Source organism: Physeter macrocephalus, chromosome 17 (assembly GCF_002837175.3).
Source record: "Physeter macrocephalus isolate SW-GA chromosome 17, ASM283717v5, whole genome shotgun sequence".
Taxonomy (NCBI): Eukaryota; Metazoa; Chordata; class Mammalia; order Artiodactyla; family Physeteridae; genus Physeter; species Physeter macrocephalus.
In genome coordinates, this window is record NC_041230.1 from 7,783,881 (window position 1) to 7,800,924 (window position 17,044).

Here is a 17,044-nt window from a genome sequence, read left to right on the forward strand (position 1 = left end):
TCAGCCATAAAAAGGAACGAAATTGGGTCATTTGTGGTACATATATACAATGGAATATTAGTCAGCCATAAAAGGAACGAAACTGGGTCATTTATGGTACATATATACAATGGAATATTAGTCAGCCATAAAAAGGAACGAAATTGGGTCATTTGTAGAGATGTGGAAGGATCTAGAGACTGTTATACAGAGTGAAGTAAGTCAGAAAGAGAAAAACAAATATCGTATATTAACGCATATATGTGGAGCCTAGAAAAATGGTACAGATGAACTGGTTTGCAGGGCAGAAATAGAGACACAGATATAGAGAACAAATGTATGGACACCAAGGGGGGAAGTGGCGGGGGAGTGGTGGTGGTATGATGAATTGGCAGATTGGGATTGACATGTATACACTAATATGTATAAAATAGATAACTAATAAGAACCTGCTGTATAAAAAATAAAATTCAGAAAGAACATTGAGCTTTCCTTAAATCTTTAGAATGAATTTCCTCTCAGTCAGAATGAATTATTATTTGAATATACTGTTAATTGTTTTAAAAAGTTTTTGCATATATATTCACAAAGTTGGTCTATAGTTTTCTTATGCAATCCCACCTTTTCTAGTTTTGCAATCAGTTCAATGTGAAATAAAATACATATTTTCTGTCAAGGAAAAATTCAAACATAAAAAATTTTCTCTGACCTTTGGCTTCCTCTCTCTGCTGTTGTGCATTGTGTATCTGTATTACGCATCAACCAAACCTCCCCCATGGGCAGAAACAACTGCTCAACCATAAAGAGCAACATTCTCCTAGCATCAACAAGACAACTCCTTAAAAGATAACATTCCGGGGCTTCCCTGGTGGCGCAGTGGTTGAGAGTCCGCCTGCCGATGCAGGGGACGCGGGTTCGTGCCCCGGTTCGGGAAGATCCCACATGCCGCGGAGCGGCTGGGCCCGTGAGCCATGGCCGCTGAGCCTGTGCGTCCGGAGCCTGTGCTCCGCAACGGGAGAGGCCACAACAGTGAGAGGCCCACGTACCACAAAAAAAAAAAAAAAAAAAGAAAGATAACATTCCTTCTTGATCTTGTAAGGGGCCACGATGATGCCTAGATCTAGATTGTGTAAACTGTCAATAATATATCATTTACTGTACGCCCTCTGTCTCAAAACATTTATATAACTGTGCCTTGACTTCTAACAGGCAGAACAGTTCTCAGAGATTTCTGAGATGCTCCTCCCGGGTTATAGTCCTCAAATTTGGCTTGAATAAAGTTTTCCATCTCTTTCTTAGATCAACTGATTAATTTTTTGTTGACAGCAACAATGATGACTTTATAAAAACATGTGGTAGCCTTCCCCTCCTTTATAAATTCCCTTGGAGAATTTAACTATTTGAAGAATTGTAAGTTACTTGGAAGCTACTTCAAATCTCAAACACCAACTGAACTATCTAAGCCTTGTCTTTCTTTCTTGAGAAGAGAAATAAGGAATGGCAGGAGGTGGTGTACAGGTACCTTTCTGAGTATTTTAAATTTGCACAGCTTTTAGTTCTCCTTCTCTTTGTATGGAATTTTCGTATATACATATATTCCTAGAAAATCATTCTTTGCATGCCAGCCTTGAAAATACATTAATGTAAAGCTTTACAAAAATATTTCTTAATGATATGGTTATTATCTTTTTTTGCACTATTTGTTAATTTCCTCTTGACTTGATAAGGTTTGCTAGTGGTTTAATCTATATTTTTGATTTTTTAAAAAATCAGATTTATCAGTTTTCCCTTTCTTCTTTTTTAACTCATTAATTTCTCTGTTTGTATCTATTGATTCCTTCCACTTTTCATATATATCTTCTAACTTCTTTGATTAAACATTTAATCAAGACAGAAAATAAAACCACAGAAAACTACCCACAGTTTGGTATAACTCAATTGAAGAAACTATCCCACATAATCTCATCTGACCTTTTCCACCATGATTTTTTTAAAATACAATATGATATACTGTCACAGAATCAACAAAACCATGACTTGGGTTTTACAATATGTATGGATCATTTCATCAGGTTTTGACAGTTCTACTACATTTCTGACAGTCCGTTTCTTTTCCTTCTCTAGCTCCCAAATCCCTCATTGTGACAGCACTTTAGAAATCTATCTGGCCAGAGTGGGACCCTAGAGGTTTCCTGTCTATGTGGGTTATTTGTCACATGATCTGACAACTTTTTCTCTGTAAACTAGTCAATCTCCCAAGATGCTTTCTTTGAGATTTAGAAGGTTTGAGCTCTGGCTCATGATCTAACTCAACAGTGTAAACAGCTTGTAAGTTTCTAATATGTAGCTCCTGTTTTATATGTAACTGGGATGCACTATTATATTTATACTGATAAATACATGGGGGATAAGGGAAAGCTCCAACTAATAAATATAAGGGAATGATACAATTGGAAAATCATCATTTGGCAACCATAACAGTAGTAATTGACTCAGGCAACAATCATTAAAGGATAATATTAACACTAGTGAATGAAAGTTTGAGGTTATTTACATGGTCTCAAAAAATGCCCCGATAAGATACTTATTAACATAACTTTATAGTGGACAACCCACTATTAAGGTTACAGTGGATGACCTTAACCAAATGATCAAAGTTAATATTACCAGCAATATGACAAACCAACATCATGCATCTCCTGATATGGGACATTGAGAACACACCATAACTCCAAGTAGCAATCAGAAATGTACATATTTCATAAGGAAAATCAGAAAAACTAGATTGAAGGACATCCTAGAAAAATAACTAGCTTGTACTCCTCAAAACATCAAGGTCAAAAGAGGCAAAAAGTGACTGAGAAAATATTCCAAATTAAAGGACTCTAAAGAGACATGACAACTAAATGCAACATGTAATCCTGGATTAGATTCCTGGACCAGAAAAACATAATTATTATGAAGGACATTATTGGGACAGTTAAAGAAATCTAAATAAGGTCTGTGGATGAGACAGCTGTAAACAAAAAATGTTGCTCACCATTCCAGTTCTACAAGTATCACGTCATTAGCCACTGTGGGTGCCTACTGACAGTGTGCCCTGAGGGAAATTGAGAATGGAAAAGACAGGAGGCACTCTGTGGTTTGGATAGAAGGGCACCTAGATAGTTAAGATGCATATCTAAGGAAGAATTTCAATGACCCCAAATTCTTCCATACACAGAAAAGCACTAAAATCATTAACTTGAGATGTGACTAGCAATAATCTTTGTGACTAGCAATAATCTTTTTATGCTTGACTACATGTATTTCCCAGACAAAAAAAATCATATACTTACTGGCTTCTCCCCTGCCTCTTCGTAGCAATTCCTCAGAGCTGAGAGGTTGTCTCCTGGGCTATAGTTCTCAATAAGACACTGAATAAAACTCAACTCACAGCTCTTATGTTGTGTGTTTTGTTTTTGATTTTTTTTTTCACTTGATGCTACTATAACAATAATAATACTGTTTCAATAATAATACTGTTTCAAATGGGACCTAATGAAACTTAAAAGCTTTTGCACAGCAAGGGAAAGCATAAACAAGAAGAAAAGACAACCCTCAGAAAGGGAGAAAATATTTGCAAATGAAGCAACTGACAAAGGATTAATCTCCAAGATTTACAAGCAGCTCATGCAGCTAAATAACAAAAAAACAAACAACCCAGTCCAAAAATGGGCGCTAAGACCTAAATAGACATTTCTCCAAAGAAGACATACAGATGGCCAACAAATGCATGAAAAGATGTTCAATATCACTAATCATTAGAGAAATGCAAATCAAAACCACAATGAGGTATCAGAACGGCCATCAGCAAAAAATCTACAAACAATAAATGCTGCAGAGGGTGTGGAGAAAAGGGAACCCTCCTGTACTGTTGGTGGGAATGTAAATTGATACAGCCACTATGGAGAACAGTATGGAGGTTCCTTAAAAAACTAAAAACAGAACGACCACATGATCCAGCAATCCCACTCCTGGGCATATATCCGGAGAACATGTACCACAATGTTCACTGCAGCACTATTTATAATAGCCAGGACATGGAAGCAACCTAAATGTCCAACAACAAATGACTGGATAAAGACGATGTGGCACATATATACAATGGAATATTACTCAGCCGTAAAAAGGAACGAAATTGAGTTATTTGGAGTGAGGTGGATGGACCTAGAATCTGTCATACAGAGTGAAGTAAGTCAGAGAGAGAAACAAATACCGTATGCTAACGCATATATATGGAATTTTAAAAAGCGGGACGGATGAAACCTAGTGGCAGGGCAGGAATAAAGACACAGACGTAGAGAACAGACTTGAGGGCACGGAGGGGGAAGGGAAGCTGGGATGAAGTAAGTGAGTAGCATTGATGTATATACACAATCAAATGTAAAATGGATGGCTAGTGGGAAGCTGCTGCATAGCACAGGGAGATCAGCTCAGTGCTTTGTGACCACCTAGAGGGGTGGGATAGGGAGGGTGGGAGGGAGGCTTGAGAGGGAGGGGATATGGGGATATATGCATACATATACCTGATTCACTTTGTTGTACAGCAGAAACTCACACAACATTGTAAAGCATTTACTCCAATAAAGATGTGAAAAAATGTTTTTAAAATAATAATAGTGTTTCAATATTAACTTTCCTGCTTTTGATAATTATATTGTGGTCACATAAGAAAATGTTCTTGTATTCAGGAAATTCACATTAGGGGTAAAAAGGGCTATCAGGTCTACAACTTACTGTCAAATGGAGGCAGGCAACCACATGGAGGCTTTTTTTTTTTTTTTTTTTGGCCATGCCCCGCTGCTTGCAATATCTTAGTTTCCTGACCAGGGATCAAACCCGGGCCAAGGCAGTGAAAGTGCCGAGTCCTATCCACTGGACCGCCAGGGAATTCCCTGCAGGCTCTTTTTCAAGCTGCCTTATTCAGTCTCTGCAGCCAATGGTCAGTCTCCAAAGGCTAAGAGATTTTCACCAGGGGGCTCTGAGGTCCCCCTCCGAATTACCTACAAAGAAGAATCAGCCTTAACTTGTTAACTTCATTAACAGGATCCTGACTCCAAATTCACCCCAAACTGCAGGGTTCACTTAAATGTTTATGTTTTTGGATTCCAGAGGGAATAACAGAAAACAGGCAATCTCAAATGGCCAAGCCAGGGCTATAGAACAGAATTTTGTCCTGGTGTGTGTCTGGTTTCAGAATTTCAGACAAAACTTCCACATTGTATGAATGTTTTGGCTTCAGATTATTTCTATGATTCCATTTAATTCAAGTTCAAAAACAGGCAAAAGTAATTAGACCATTGAATTAAACCCAGGGGCGGCAGTGGGTATTGACTGATAAGGAAGACTTCAGCATGCTAGAAATGATGTATATCGTGATCTACGTTGTGTTTACACAGTTCTCTGAAATGTAAAAATTCACTGAGCTGTAGCCTTAACATAAGAACACTTGACTGTCTGTGTATCTGTATCCAGATCTGGAAACGATCTGGAAAAATGTTTCTGGCATAAATAAAATGAAACAATCTGTATTCAAACTTAAAAAATTTTTTCACATAGAGCCACATACTGCCACCCCATCAGGTACAGATATTCCATTTAATTAGAGTTCAAGAACAGACACAATTAATCTGTAATGTTAGATTGGGAGAATGGTTCCCCATGGCAGGGTAGTAACTGGGAGGGGGTATCATGAGAATTTCAGGGTGCTAGAATGTTGTTTTCTGATCTGAACACCCAGGGGTGTTCTCTTTGTGACAATTTATTGAGCTGTATGTATATTTTTCTATGCGTTTTATATCTCAATAAAAGATCTATGTTAAAAACTTAAAAAAGAACAAGTATTTGCTCCCAAACCTGGCATTGAGCACAGTGTAGGTGATGAAGGAAACGAGCTACAAGAAAAAGAAAATGCCCTAACTCCTTACCCATGCATATGTGTTCTGTATCTTTGATTCTGTGCAGGTAAAAATCAGGGACTGTCTGCTCTAAAAATGAAAGCTTGACATGTATTTCTTCTGAAAGATGTTACCTGCCTTACCTCTCAAGTTCCTTTGCTCCTTAAGGTGATATACTCATTGTGTTTTGTCTAAAGACTACATAAGGATTGAATGTAATATTTATAAAAACAATTAAAATACTGTTTCAGCATTTCACCCTTTTATTAAGCTAAGGGTCAAAATCTTATTTGCATTTCATTTGTAATTTTGTCTCAGTCCATCTTAATACCATTAGTTTGACTTTAATTTCAGTGAAGAACAGTTTCTAAAAGTAGCTTTAACTTTTGTTTTTGCGGTTGTTATTGTGGTTTTACGTTTATTGAATTGTTCTACCAGGATTTTATATGGCACAGATTCACGGAGGTCAAACGTGCCATGCCTAAAAAACACAGAACAAAGCAAAAAAATTCTTAGAACACAGTAACTTCTAGATCCATTTTCTTTTCCTTCCATAATTCATCTTTTTTTCCCCCAGCCTTATAGAGATATAATTGACATATAACACTGTGTAAGTTTAAGGTGTACAATGCCCTGATATGATACATGTATACATTGCAAAATGATTACCACAAAAGGGTTAGTTAACATCTCCATCATCTCACATAATTACCTTTTTTTTCTTTGTGTGTGTGTGTGTGTGTGTGTGTGTGTGTGTGTGGTGAGAACATTATTTTTAAGTTAAGCCTAGATAAAAGTATTTTCCGAATGCTCTCAAGGTCTGCTCCTTCAGCAAAATCTTTTACATCAGTTTAGATACTTACTCAGTAAACCCTTTGTTTTCTAACCACAGGCAAAGTTACATCCATCCTAGCTGCCATGGAGTCAGAATAGATTTCCAGAAACCAGGCTGACTCTTGGGATGCTGTCACAGATGGACATGTCATTACATTTTCCAGAAAGAACCTTAAAGGAAATATTAGGAGAAATATGCATTTTTAACAAGATGTTACTTTAGAGAATTCTAACACTTGATCCTTTCAAAGCAGTTTAATTTATGTGGGGAACAGTAAAAAAGGGAGACGAACAGTAAAAAAGGGAGACGAAGGTTTCTTTTGTTTTTTGGTTGCTCCCCGTGGCTTGCAGGATCTTAGTTCTCCGACCAGAGATTGAACCTGGGCCCTCAGTAGTGAAAGCACGCAGTCCTAACCACTGGACCGCCAGGGAATTCCCAGAGAGGGAGGTTTCAAAAAGAGTTTTGAGGTGGGCTTTGGCCCTAACGAACTGAACGGAACTGGCTGCTCATCAGCTGGGGCATGTCACATGGGTGAAGTGTGTTCCCACTGTGCAGGGTTGCAGCCTCAAATCCTTGACTCTCCCATCCCCAACGTCTGCATTTTGCAAGCCTCAACACCAACCCCCATTAAGCCTCCTAATCACAGACACACGCGGTGTCTCCAATCTATTAACTCCCAGAGGTCCTTGTAGTCACAGATATCCTGGAATGCCAAATTTGACCATCAAAGACCACTTAGTCAGTGACTACAAAACTCACTGATCCATTCTAATTGCCGAACAGCGAAACAGTGAATTACACAGATCCCTGATGGCGAACCCACACTGATCTCCAATGCTATCCCAAAGACTGGGGATCAATCGCTGACTCCCACTGTCCTACCTCCCCCCACAATTACTAACAGTCCCAATCACTGAAACCGCCCCCCCCATTGATCTCTCTATTCCCCATTCCCTGATATACAAAAGTCCAGTCACTGATGCCCTCAGATATCTAAAGTCTTCGTCACTGATGGGCTAAAGATTTCTCCAAACACTGATCCTCACTGACCACCCTCAGAACTGAACCTCGAAGTTGCCACAATCACCAGTTCCAGGTACCCAAACAGAACTTAGAACCTCTAATCACTGACCCCTCAGGCTTCTGATCACTGAACCCTAACGCCGTTCAAATCAGTGTCTTCGAAGAAACCCACTTGGCCTCAGACCCTTGAAGACCACCATAAACTGACCCCCACGCACTCTCTCAATCAAGAACCCTCGTTTATTGATTCCCATATACTCCCAATCCATCTTCTTCACAGACACTGACACTGACTCACACAAACCCGCCACCACAGACTCCCTCCCCCAAGAGGCTCAGACGCCCAATCACACTTAACCCTTCAGTACCCTCAGTCTCTGAGCCTTACGGGTTCCCATGACTGACCCAGTTGGGCCACCGTAGCCATCTGGTCGCCCTCCTACACAGGTCCTGAATTTGGACTGTTTCTCACACTGACCTTTCCCATTTTCCCCGCATCCGCGCCCAGAACCAGAAACTGCCGCACCACGCCGCCTCTCCGCGGTATGAGCATTTCCCATCCGGAGTGGGCGTGCGCAGACTCAGTCGCATCTTTGAGGCTGTCGGCCGCCACCTGGCAACCTTCCAGAGAACAGGATTCTGGGTTTCTGAATTTTAATTGCAGGTATGATGGCCGCGCCTGCTTGACAACCTCTTGCAGGGGGTGGCCATGTTTAAATCTGTGCCGTACGGCGAATGACTAGGCCTTTTGTTAGACGATTAGGCTATTTTAGGGCGGGGAGAAGCAAGTGTTCCGGGGTCCCTAAACACAGACGTCACTGCTGCTTTTAGCGTCTCAGAAGCCCAAACCTCCTGAGACCAATATAGAGGCTCCCTGACCTGGAAATTGAGCTTTCTTTGTCTCCAGCTGCGCAGGCAGTGAGGTAAGATGGCCGCGTCCATTTATACCGCTTTTCACGTGCAATGGGCGCGGCCATCTCTCAGGAGGAAAGTCTGTAAAGCAAGGTGACACTTTTTCAGGGCCAGCTCTAGGATTTGGAGAACAGCGAAGGAGAGAGGCTCTTCTCTTGGGGAGGCTGAGGCCCCCGCGATACTTTACTGAGGGGGCGGAGCTTCAAGAGAGGGCAAGCAGGAGGTTCTTAGCAGGCTATTGAAAGAATACGTTGAAAGCCGAGTCTTTATCTTAGGTGGCTTGACGCTTTTTAACATTAAAAATGAAATACCAGAAAATGGGTTTATTCTGGAATAGCAGAGAATTGCAATTCCGGACGAGCAAGCTACAGCAAAAATCATAGGCAAGTCCACCAAACAAAGGAGAGGAACAGTTACTTTATAGAGAAAAAGGAGGTAGTTGGGAGGGGTTGTTTTGAAGAAAAGTCCTTTGGAGAAAAGTGAAAGTTCAGAGTGATGAGAGTTTCTCATTGGCTGAGTTGATGGAGTAGTGGATTTCTTGTAGGAGATACAATGCACATCTCTTCTTGGTGAGGCCTGTGATTGATGATTCCTTCCTGTTGATTCTTCTTTTGGGGTCAGTTCTTCCTGTAATTGACATGGAGTGGTACTGCCTGAGAGCTCCCCTTTCAGGCCGCCCTACTCCATTTGAGTGAGGTTTTCCTTTATTTTCATGCTCCAGAAGACGACCTGAAACACTGGTGTGAGTGCAAGCAGTTTATTTGACACGTAGAGGATGGATAAGTGAGACAGGGGAGGGATGGAAACCAACACAGAGTGCATCCATGAGCCAGAGTACCCCTGTGAGCAATGGTGGCTCAGTCCTGTGGGGAACTCTGGGAGATTGTGTAGAAATCACCTCCAAACTGTCCCACTCAAGGGCTGATGAAGCTGAGATAGTTATATGTCATCTCTGGTTCCTCATTGTTGAGGGCTATTGTAAGGGCCTTAAAGCTGTAGCATTTTCAGCCTGCCTCATGGGCAGATCTGAGGCAGAGTCTGTAGTTGGGAAGAAGCCAGCCATCAGCATATGGGCATGGTGAGTGCCCAGGCAGTGGTGGGGTAGAGACAGCATTCACCAGAGTCCTGTTTTTAATGCATCCAAAGTGCTCTGCACATCACAGGCATTGTTTTGGAACATCTCTAGAAATGATTGCCTTGTCGTATGAAAATAGCTTTAAAAAAATTCTATTTGGTGGTCTTACCAAGTGGTATAACAGCTGACCTCTAAAATAACTCCCAACAATTCCTACCTCCTGGTAGTCACACCCTTGTGTAGTCCCCTTCCACGTTGTACCAAGGCAGATTTGTGAGACTAATAGTATACAGTAGAAGTGATGGCTTGTCACTGCTGAGATTAAGTTGTAAATGACACCTCAGCTCCTGTCTTGGAGGTGCTCATGCTCTTTCTCTCAGATAACTTACTCTGGAGAAGTTAGTTGCCATGTCATTGAGGACACTGAGATAGCCTATGAAGAGGCCCATGTAGCAAGGAACTGAGATCTCCCGCCAACAGCCAGGGAGGAACTGATGCATTCTTGTATCAAGGGGTCATCTTGAAAGCAGATCCTGTACCCTAGTTAAACCTTGAGATGACTGCAACCACATGAGGGACTCAGAACCAACCAGCTAGCAGATCCTTGACCTTCATATAATGTGTAAGCTATTAAATATTTGTTTTTAGCTTCTGAGTTTGGGAGTAACTTGTTATGCAGCAATCGATAACTTGGATGCTGTGGTAAAAATGCTATAATTGACATCTCTGGATTCCTTAAACAAGTTCCTAAACTTGTGAGATTGTTCTATCAAGTCAGAGGGGATTATTAGCAATTTCCTCTCCTCCTGCATGATAGGGAAATTAAAGGCCTATGGCTCTGCTAGATACTTAAAATTTAGCGAAGAGTTTAAGAGTCTTGCTTCACTTGAATTAATACAAGAGGTTTATGTGACAGTGCTTTGAAGTGATTATAGTAATTAACAAAAATGACCATTTAGAGAGTGCCCATTACATGCCTGGCCTGTTGCTGGCCTTCTCACTTCAAGGGCTACCCTCATTCTAGCACCAGTCATAAAGGCAGAAGGAAAGAGAGCCTTGGAGTGTCTTATGCTGGGAATTAAATGCTCTGCTTCAGAAATGACACATATCATTTCCTCTCACTGCTCACTGAGTAGTCACCCAACCACATGATAGAAATACAATCTTACCATAAGCTTGGAATGGGGAGAGCTAGAAATATTTAAGGAACAACCTTAAAGATGTCCACAAACACTATGAGAACAATGTTATCATCACCATCCTAAAGAAAATGCACTATAGAGGTGAGGTGACCAATCCATAATCACTCAGCTAGTAAGTAAAAAAGAGGGACTCTGAGCCAGGTATGTCTCTTTCATACGAAGGTAAAGAATCATTACCATTATTGTTAAATTTTTTCCTTCAGTATATTTAAGGCACTGAATTAGGGAACAAAGAGAAGACTGAGGTCTCCAATAAAAATAAAGGATACTCAAGAGGTTGAGGTCTGGTGGGGGCAGATTACACAAGGAAAGAGAAATGGGTAAAAGAAGAGTGTTTACAAAAGAGTATACACTGTAGGATTCAATTTATGTGAAGCTCAAAAAACAAATCTGTTGAGTTATAAATCAGAACGCAGTTGACTCTAGTGACTGTTGAATTCTCTGAAGAGAATTTCCTGGGTTGATGAAAATGTTCTATATGTTGTTTTGGGTGGTGGTTTCAAGAGTTGTCAAGACTCATCAAAGTAAACACTTATGATTCGTGCATTTATTATATGTAAATTGTACCTTAAATTTTTGAAGAAAAAGAGTGTTCAGGATATTGAGTGATTGTGTGGTCTATGGAAAAGAGAGAGGCATGAAAGAAGAACTGACAGCACTTTACTATAGTCTGTGGAAAGATGAGACCCTGGCAAGACCATCATGAACACTTATGGCTTATGGCAGTGCCCCCTCTAGGCAGAAGAATTAGAGAAAGGAGCCTCCAAGGATTTGTGGTTTGGCAAATTAAAGGCTCTGGGCTAACCCAGCCTGCACTGACCGTCAGCTCTTATTTATTCCCTCGGCTGATAGGTCTCAGCCTGTTGAACCAGATGTGGTTGGGCTTTACACTGTCATCATTTAAAGGGATACCGGGCCCCAAATGTGGCCTAAAAGGAGGCATAGCTCTTCCCTATTCTGGAGCAGAAAGGAGTATGCCCTGGCCTGAGTAGAAATAGGGCTTTGCCCTTGCATGAGTGAAGACTGTTCTGGATCCAGATAGGATGTGATAGATGTGACTGTCCCCTGGATCAAGATAGATCTTGAGAGTAGCCTGGCATGAGCTGAGGCTGCACCCCATCCTGTCCTGTCTGGAGCCAGGGATGGTGGTGCTGGTGGTAACTGGCGATACAAGTCTCAAGGTATAATTTTCAAAAAGTTGAAAATTAGAGTTCTTACAGATATTCAGAGATTCGCTTAACTTACTAATGAGGGAACTAGCAGGATTGGAAATTTGGTTCAAAATAAATAGGCATTTAGTCAGTGGAGTAAAGAATCTTGGAATAAGATTGCAATGTTAGATACAAAACTATTTAATGTCCTACACGGCAGTAAAACCATAACCTTTAAGGTTATCTTCTCTTCACAGAGTCAGTTTGCATCTATAGCAGACAAATATATGAACTGTACCAATTGTCTCCAAGTTCACATTTATGTATATAGTCTGCATCCTAATTAGTAGTAAAAAGCCCATCAAACAAAGTTACATTCTGCTAGAGCAGTGGGTTCTCAAACTGGTGCAGTTTTAATGCCCAGGGCACATTAGGCAATCTCTGGAGATGACTTAGGGGGAGGGGAGGTGCTACTGGCATGTGGTGGATAGAGGCCAGGGATGCTTTCCACCATACAGAGGACAACCTTGCACAGCAAAGAGTTATCTGGCCCAAAATGTGAACAGTGCTGAGTTTAGGGAACTTTTCTCTAAAATGATTTGTTAGACTTTGGGTGGGTTTGTTATACCGTGCTCTAGCATGACTTTGAAAAGGCACACAGGATGACACAGTATCGTTTCCTTATTTCCTAGTTTTTGATAATTTTTCTTAATACAAAATTGGGGAAATGTTGATAATTGTTGGATCTGGGTAATGAATACATGGTGATTAATCTTTTCTCTCTATTTTTGTATATGTTTGCTTTTATTTTTTCCTTTCTATGTTAAAAGGTAAAAAGAAAAAAACAGTAGATTCTGGTCTTTTGCTTATGGTCAGTGCCATGTACCAGTGACCACAGCTAAAGCTCATGTTTAGACATAATATTTAAGTTTAAATATGTTTCTCTTTTACGACTTGTTTCCTTTACCCTGCCCATCTCCCAAGTCCATGGGCTGTCAATTCTAGCTACCTCTTAAATTCACCCAGATTTTAAAAATTCTAATGATTGGGATCCACTCTCAGCAATTCTGGAGTGCTTCTCCTGGGGTGAGTTTCTTTTTCTCTTTTTTCTTTTTTTTTCCTTTGTGAAGTTTATCAGATATGGGACATTATGGACTCACAACCTGAATCAGTCAATTCAGGAACTTCACACTATGAACTTGGCTTGAGGTGGGCTTGATGGGTAGTACCTTGCCAGGCAAATGAGAACACACTCTGAAGGAGGGCATACCTATATTAGGCCTATGCCTCCACACATAATGTTTTCAAGGACAGTGACCAGCAAGCTGTCACAGATAATCAGTCATGCAAGGGAACAGAACCACATGAGTGAGACCCTGCAGAAACAATAGTCAGTATAAGCAGTTCCATCTACTCTAGGCTGTGCACCCGCCCTGCCCCTATTACAATGCTAAATGAAGTAAGTCAGATAAAGACAAATATCATGATATCACTTATATGTGGAATCTAAAAAATGATACAAATAAACGTATTTATAAAACAGAAACAACTCACAGACATAGAAAACAATCTTATGGTTACCAAAGGGGAAGTGGGGGAGGGATAAATTAGAAGTGTGGGGTTAACAGATATACACTACTATATATAAAATAGATAAATAACAAGGATCTACTGTGTAGCACAGGGAAATATATTCAATATCTTGTAATAACCTATATGGGAAAGGAATCTGAAAAAGAACATCTATCTATCTATATGTATGAGTGTATATGTATGTGTGTGTGTGTGTATACATATATATATATATGAAAAACTGAATTACTTTGATGTACACCTGAAACTAATACATTGTAAATCAACTATACTTAAATAAAAAAATAAAAATTTTAAAAATGAAATTACTTACATGATTCTGAAACAAAATTATCTTAGGGAACAATTAGATGATAACTGATTGGTCCAAACCAATGAAAAATGGCATCTTTTTGATCAAATGGGAGCCAAGGCATAAATAATTAACTGGAAGGCAAGCCACCACCAAAAGCTGTATTCGTTTTTTATTGCTGCATAACAGACCACAAACTTAACAGCTCAAGAGCATATCCATATATTAGCTCACAATTCTGTAGGTCAGAAGTCTGGCATGGCATGCTTGGCTCTCTGCTCTGGGTATCAAAAGGCTGAAATCAAGGTGGTGGCCAAGATGAGTTCCCATTTGGAAGGGTCTGAGGAAAAATCCACTTCCAAACTCACTCGTTGTAGACAGAATTTAGTCCTTATGGTTGCAGGACAGAGATCTCTGTTTCCTTGCTGGCTGTCAGCCAGGAGACACTCTCAGCAACTAGAGGCCACTCTCAGGTTCCATCCATATGGCCAAGGGCCCAGGAAACAGTAAATAAGAAACTATTTGAGGGACTTCTCTCCTGGTCCAGTGGGTAAGACTCTGCGCTCCCAATGCAGGGGGCATTGGTTCAATCCCTGGTTAGGGAACTAGATCCCGCGTGCATGCCGCAACTAAGAAGTCTGCGTGCTGCAAATAAAGATCCCACGTGCCGTAACTAAAGATCCCACGTGCCGCATGAAGACCCCGCGTGCTGCAACTAAAATCCAGCGCAGCCAAAATAAATAAATAAATATTTTTAAAAAACCAAACTATTTGAGCACATGGGAATCGTCTTAAATTTTCTGTGCCATAGTTTTGGCATCTTTAAAATGGTTATAATTAAAATGACATAATTATTAAGTATGTTAACAAAATGAAAAAGAAAGATCCTTAAAGGCTGCCCACTCCCACATGTTAGGTTTTTATTATGGCCATACCCCACTTCCAGTTATGTTTGTCCAATATCATCACACTTCATACTTAAAATAAGAGTTTTTTTTTAAAATTTTATGCAAGTCATACCACAATAAAGCTAATTTAAAGCATACAGCCTGGATACAAAAGTAACTACACCTAGTATATAAAAAGATATAGACGATTTGAGTTTTGGCAAAGGAAGCTGTTACAGAAGAAAAATTATCCAAATGGGGATTTTCGTGACATTCAGATAACTGAAAGAAAGGACTGAACAGATAGGTTGAACAGAGATTAGACATGGGGGAGGAAAATGTTAGCCAAGTGGAAGAGATGACATGAATTCCAGAATAGAGTATGAGGAGAAAATGATAGAGAATTAAGACCTAATACAAGCACAAGGTATACAGTACCTTGTAAAAGTCTCACATTTGTGAAATTGGGATACTAGAAGGTAACAAGACAGAGAAAGTTCAGACTTTTGGAGATTCCAAAACTGACAGATGACACCAAGGCACAATTTTAAGATGCACTTAGAACCCCAAGAGGACTAACAACAACAGAAAATCCTAACTAGGATCATAAAAAGGAAATTTGCTGAAGGCAAAAAACCAAGATCTTAGAAGCTTCCAGAAAAATAAGAATGGCCTTCAAAGGAGCAAACATTGCACCAAGTCCATTGCATTGGACTTTTTCTTTTGTTTGTTTGGTTTTTTTTGCTTTGCCACGTCTTAGTTCCCCTACCGGGTATTGAACCCGGCAGTGAAAGCACCGAGTCTTAACCACTGGACTGCCAGGGAATTCCCTAGGATGGGCTGAATGAAAAATAGTAGAAGCCATGAGATAAAGTGCTAATAAGAAAAAGCAAAGAGTTAAACACAATTGGATATACCTAAGAATGAAAGAAAAATGGTCGTATTGCAGATGAAGTCACTGGACAACAGGAATAAAAAGGCCAAGAAGAACCATGAATTCATGCCTTCATCCCATTGTATTGATACGTGAAGCAAGCTGAAATAGGATTTTGCATCGAAACAAAAATTAATTCTGTACAAAGACAGCATGTCAACAGAGACGTATGTGACACTAGCATGTCCCAGAAGAAACAAATATATGTTGGTGAGAAAAAATGATTTAAATGACAATAAAGAATTCTATTATAATTTCATTTTATTTTTTCTACAACTTACACAAAATAAACATGCATAAAGGTCATGAAAGATAAGGAGAGATTGAGGAAATGTGGAAGATGGCAAAAGGCTAAGGAGAAATAACAGCTGAATGCAAAGTGGATCCTGGATCAGAAATTTAAAAAGACATTAGTGCAAAAATGGCAGAATTTCCAATAAGATCTGTAGCTCAGTTTATAATATTGTCCCTCTGTGAATTTCTGGTTCTCAAAATATCTACAGTGGTTAGTTATGTGGTTACCTTTAGAGTAAGAGGGGTGGTGAGATGTTGTAAGGACTCTACTTGAACTGTCATTGCACCTTTTCTGTAAGGCTAAAATGAGTTGATAATGAAGTTTCTTGTTAGGATTGTATTATTAGGTTTGCTGTTTGTTTTGTTTTGTTTTTAATAAATTTATTTATTTATTTTTGGCCGCCCTGGGTCTTCGTTGCTGTGTGCAGGCTTTCTCTAGTTGCAGCGAGTGGGGGCTACTGTCTGCTCTGGTGCATGGGCTTCTCACTGCGGTGGCCTCTCCTGTTGCAGAGCACGGGCTCTAGGCACGTGGGCTTCAGTAGTTGTAGAGCGCAGGCTCAGTAGTTGTGGTGCACGGACTTAGTTGCTCCGCAGCATGTGGGGTCTTCCCAGGCCAGGACTCGAACCCGTGTCCCCTGCATTGGCAGGTGGATTCTTAACCACTGCGCCACCAGGGAAGCCCTGTTGTTTTGTTTCTGGCGGACTCCTGCAGGGATAGTCACACTCACACAGTCAACAAAGTCCTGAGACAGGGATCCCACAGCAAAAATGGATCCTAGTTTCCATTTGCCACCTCTTCAGCCTTGTGAGGAGAGAATGTGCCTGATGAGGGGACAGGGAGACGAAGGTCCCTGAGTCCCAAAGTGGTGGTGTCAACTGAAAATTCATTGACTGTGAGACCAGTGGCTCTCTCAGACATAGCAAAAAG

At 40.3% G+C, this 17,044-nt stretch overlaps 1 protein-coding gene across 2 annotated transcripts in view; it reads right to left on the reverse strand.

Annotated features, from left to right (window-relative positions):
* Positions 1 to 8,429, reverse strand: part of ZNF793 (zinc finger protein 793) — a 36,966-nt gene extending 28,537 nt beyond the window's left edge. The window contains exons 1-2 of one of the 2 annotated variants that reach the window (XM_024132517.2): positions 8,255 to 8,429; positions 6,782 to 6,923 (exon numbers count right to left, since the gene is read on the reverse strand). The gene's annotated coding sequence lies outside the window, so the exon portion shown is untranslated. The remainder of the gene's footprint in view (positions 1 to 6,781; positions 6,924 to 8,254) is intronic. The other variant, XM_028478159.1, reaches the window with a different exon arrangement.
* Positions 8,430 to 17,044: the final 8,615 nt, after the last annotated feature.